This window comes from Cucurbita pepo, unplaced genomic scaffold (assembly GCF_002806865.2).
Source record: "Cucurbita pepo subsp. pepo cultivar mu-cu-16 unplaced genomic scaffold, ASM280686v2 Cp4.1_scaffold000126, whole genome shotgun sequence".
Taxonomy (NCBI): Eukaryota; Viridiplantae; Streptophyta; class Magnoliopsida; order Cucurbitales; family Cucurbitaceae; genus Cucurbita; species Cucurbita pepo.
This window is the reverse complement of record NW_019646435.1, coordinates 245815-250746: the sequence shown is the minus strand read 5'-3', so window position 1 is coordinate 250746 and position 4932 is coordinate 245815. Positions and strand designations below refer to the sequence as shown.

The following is a 4932-nucleotide window of genomic DNA, read 5'->3' as shown; positions in this document are numbered from 1 at the left end:
TGTTCATCACATCCCCATTGGACCGCATGCTATTAGAGTATGGGTTGATATACCAATGAAATGCAATGCTTACTTGTGGCGGCCTACATCAGAAATGACATGTATTGAAGAAGCTGTGGGTAGTACAGTTGCTTGGCCATCCGACAAAGTGATTATCGGTATGTAATTTTTAAAGTTTATTTATTTAAATTAATGAAATCATTTTTTCATTAGTTAATTAAAGTGTTCACGTAATCATATATTTGAATATATTTTGTATATTTATATAGGTGAATAAAGTGATGCATATATTTTCATCAATTATTTTGATGAAAGTAGAAAAAACAAATAATTTAAAAACAAAAACAAAAAAGGAAGGGTAATGATAAGGAGTATGTCAAAAGACAATACACTATTTTTATTTTTTACAACTAGTTTATTAACTATTCAGTCCTTTGCAAATGATAAATTTTTAACAAAGTCGTTAAGCGTCGAGATGGTATCAAAGCCTCAATTTTGTGAGGGAAGAAGAGTTGCTCAATCTTTAAGTATGATAGTGCTGAAAACAGGAAAATGATAAGAGAAATTCAGAGGAATTTGGAGTATGTGATAGCTAAGCGAATAACCCTTGTGTTTCGGGGGTAAGACGCGGGAAACACAGTAGGTTCATTGGCAAGCTTGGGTGCTTAGTCATACGAAAGATTCCGAAGAAAATCTTATCTACAACCTGACACCTTTATTAGAGACGAAACAAAGATTGACAACTTGTCAGCCACACACCGAAGGCTCACATGTGAATTATCAGTTTTTGTCTCTGTAAATTATTAGTCTGCCTTAGGTCTTTTCTTACTTTTACAAAAGCAGATCTCGCAGGGGTCCTATCCTGATAGATTTGATCTTTATCTCTTAGTTTACGTTTTTCAAATCTGAAGTCTATAAAACGACTTCATCAAGGTAAAGACGGCATCGATCAGCTGATAGCTCTCTTGAAAATCAATTGAAAAATTCAGAAAAAGAATTATTCTAGTCTATCTATCTCTTGTCTCCCATATCTTCATCTTATGAACGAATTTGTGAGAAAACTCAGAAAATCAAATCATTTCACATGTCCTACTGAAGAAGAAAGTTCAAATGAACATAGAAGAGGAGAAAATCTCACTATCTCAAAAACTGTCGATCAAGAATATCAGATTGCCAGAATTTAAGATCAACTCCAAAATTGGACTATTCCAAAGTAGATCCTAAAACTATCTACAAATTTATACCTTCAATTTCACTCAAAGATCCCGCATCAAATTCTCAGGGAAAAATATCTCAATTCATAGTCATAGGAAATCTTTGAATTTTTTTTCAAAATCTTTATACTCCAACATCGTGAAAAGTTTAATTATCTTCACCAAAATCAATTTGTGAAGTTTTCTTAGGTTTCAAAGAAGATCACATAGCCAATGTAACGGCACACCTTCTGAGGAGAGAGGAGAGAGAGAGAAAAAAAAAAGGGCCCCCGCCGAAAATCACGAGATTTCGGCGGGATCCCCTCAGGCTCCCGTAAACCCTAGGAGTGGCCACCTCCTTTAGGGAGAAGGGAGCGCTAGTGTGGTTTGAAGCAGGAGGAGGCCGACGCGCCACCGGAGAACGGACGAGCGACGACGCATCCACCGGCAACAATAGCCAAGCCCTGCGAGTTGGACCGTCGGGACTTTTGGACGAAGAAGACGCAGCGCAGGCGTGGGTCGACCCCCAGCATTCGGCGAGACCTCTCAGCCAGCGTGCAGCCCGCGTTTGGACACCACCCCAGAGCCTCGTCCCCTTTGTGGCCCAAACCGGAGGCGTTTCAGAAACCCTGCGCCGGCGGTGTTCGTCGCAGCCATCGATTTCTGCTCAACCGGCGGCTTCGCAAACCTCCGGCTCGGCTAAGTGCGGCTTGGCGGCTCGACATCCGAATAGTATACCGATTCCTAGGTTTTCGACCCTTCCGAAGCCATTTCCGCCCTCGTTTCAACCATTTGAGGTCAGTATAACTCCATGTTTGACAAATAGCTTGCGATAGGGACGTACTTGGTAGCTAGACACGAGGGATAGTTGTGAAGGCGCTCTAAGTGTATCATGTTGTCTTATAGGAGGTAGTTAGGCGCTGGAGTTAGCGTTGTGGGCGACTTCGGTCAAGGCCAAGGAGGTAAGTAACCTTACTGTTGGCGTTAGTTATGTATGTATGTTGGTGCGTGCCCTGTGGCCCTTGCATGCACCATATGTTGTTGCTGTATGCTAGGTTAGATGTTTCTTGCCGTGAAATGCTATGCATGCTTTGTTTATGCATGTGATTCTTCCAGTGAATTGCTATGTATGCCATGTTTATGAATATGATGTTGTGACGCCTTTTGTCACCCTGTATGTATGATGAGCTTGATCGACATGTCATGATTGTAATGAGAACCCCACGTGCCATGAATAAGATGACTAGTATGCTAGGATATGCTTGCTCAATGTGGACCCGGTTATGCTATGTTATGCTTGCCTAATGTGAACCCGGTTATGCTATGTAATGCGGCGAGGGGATGGAGCGTTGTAGGTGTAATGCCATGGAGGTAAACCTTAAGAACCTCATGCACGCTATGGTTATGTACTTGGGCACTCCCCCGTTATGCTACTGAGGGTATGGATGCGTATATTCGATATTGTGTTCGCCACGATATCATGCAGGCCCTCCTTTGTCCGTGGCGTCCGGTATTGTATGTCATACATACCCGACCAAGCCAGGCCCAGGGAGTTCGCTTGCGAGCTCGCCTGGTGGGCCCACGATCACACACGTGGGCCATGTGTGGGAAATTACCATGCATCCACCCCCGCCCGGACAAGGCAAGGGCCTAAGGCCATGGGAAGGAATGGAAGACAAACATCTCTCTCAGTTCCGTTCTTCTAGCAGTGTGCGACATGTATGGTAACGATGTGCGACATGTATGGGTATTCTGTGTGACATGTATGTGTGTTGTGTGCGTCATGTATGTGTATCGTGTGCGACATGTAGATGTACTGTGTGCGACTGCTTGTATCCGAATGTATGAATATATGCTTAACCCCAACAGTGGGACGACTTACTGGGTATTTTATATAATACTCAAGCCACGTGCTACCAATATTTTTCAGGAAAGGGCAAGGCTCCCATGTACGGGTGACGGTGGATGAGGCGAAGGGCCATGGAAATCTTGAGGAGGGTTTGTTGTGTCGTAGCGCCTGTTGGATTCTCTTGGGTTCTTAGTTTTGCGAATTGTTTTCTCTAGTCTCTGTTGATTACTTCTAGGCTAGGTTGTCACATTTGTTTTCCTAGGTATGAACTGCTTAGATTGATGAATGCATTTTCGTTATTGAGACTGTTCCATGTGAACTCTTGTCCTGTTGATTTGACGAGTATAAGGTAACGTCGCTAATTAGGGTGGAGAAAATTAGGGGCGTTACAGCCAATGTACACAATGGTATGATATGATATTGTCCACATTTCTTAGTTTTCTTAGGTTTACCAAAATCAATTTGTTAGATGAACATGACTCTCCACATTTCTTAGTTTTCTTAGGTTTCCCAAAATCAATTTGTTAGATGAACATGACTCTCCACATTTCTTAGTATTCTTAGGTTTACCAAAATCAATTTGTTAGATGAACACGACTCTCCACATTTCTTAGTTTTCTTAGGTTTACAAAAAAATCAATTTGTTAGATGAACACGACTCTCCACAATGGAGTTAGTATTCGCTTCCCCTTAATCGAGGCTCGACTCCCTTGGAGTCTTAGTCATTTTTTAGCCTCATACCAATGGAGTTAGTATTCTTTGTTGAACACGACTCTCCACAATGGAGTTAGTATTCACCTCCCCTTAATCGAGGCTCGACTCCCTTGGAGTCTTAGTCATTTTTTAGCCTCATACCAATGGAGTTTGTAACACACCGTTAGGTTTAATTATATATATATATATGTGTGTGTGTGTAAAAATAACAAAATAAAGAAAAAAAAAAGAAAAAAAAAACTGACCACCTCCTTCAATCTCTCAGTCCATCCCCTAAAATACCTTAGTATCAATAATTAAGAAAAAAAAAAAACAGAAATAGAAAGAAAATATTTTTCTGGAGGAAAAAAAAATGCAAATAATGGAGAGATGTTATACAATAATGGAGAGATAAAGGCAGATAATGGAGAGATGGTAAATTATAATGATTTGAATTAGAAATTATCTATCCTAGCTAGAGTCCATTAAAATTGGTCCAGGAATAGATAGATAAGAAAGAGACGAAGATAGGGAAAAGAAAGCTAGAGTCCATTAAAATTGGTCCAGGAATAGATAGATAAGAAAGAGATGAAGATAGGGAAAAGAAAGAGTCCATCAAAATTGGTCAGGAATAGATAGATAAGAAAGAGATGAAGATAGGGAAAAGAAAGATCTGGAAGACATATTCAAATAAAAAAGAAGAGAACTAAGATTTGGAAAACAGGATGAAAAGGAAGATAGGGAAAAGAAAGATTTGGAAGACATATTCAAATAAAAAAAAACTAGATTTTGGAAGACAGGATGAAAAGTAAGATCTGTCAAACATATTCAAATAAAAAAAAAAGATTTTGGAAAACAGGATGAGAAGGAAGATAGGGAAAGGAAAGATCTGAAAAACATATTAAAAAATAAAACGAAGATTTGGCAAACACGATGAAAAGGAAGATCTAGAAAACATATTCAAATAAAAAAAAAAAGCAAGATTTGGGAATAGTAAAGCCAAAGAAAATCTGGGAACAGAATTAAACGATTTAGATATGGGAGTAGATACATGGAGAGAGAGGAATATTAGATTTGGAAATAGTAAAGCCAAAGAAAAAAAATAGAATTAAACTGCTAAACATAATTAAACTAGATATAGGAGTAAAATTGCTTAAAATAATTAGATATGGAGGTAGAATTAGAGTTGAAAGAAAA

The 4932-nt window shown here is 39.4% G+C and overlaps 1 long non-coding RNA gene across 1 annotated transcript; it reads left to right on the top strand.

Annotated features, from left to right (window-relative positions):
- The first annotated feature begins 1887 nt into the window (after positions 1–1887).
- LOC111783906 lies at positions 1888–3280 on the top strand. The gene is made up of 3 exons (XR_002813442.1): positions 1888–1990; positions 2100–2155; positions 3124–3280. It is a non-coding gene; the product is annotated as an uncharacterized LOC111783906 (long non-coding RNA).
- The last annotated feature ends 1652 nt before the right edge of the window (positions 3281–4932 follow it).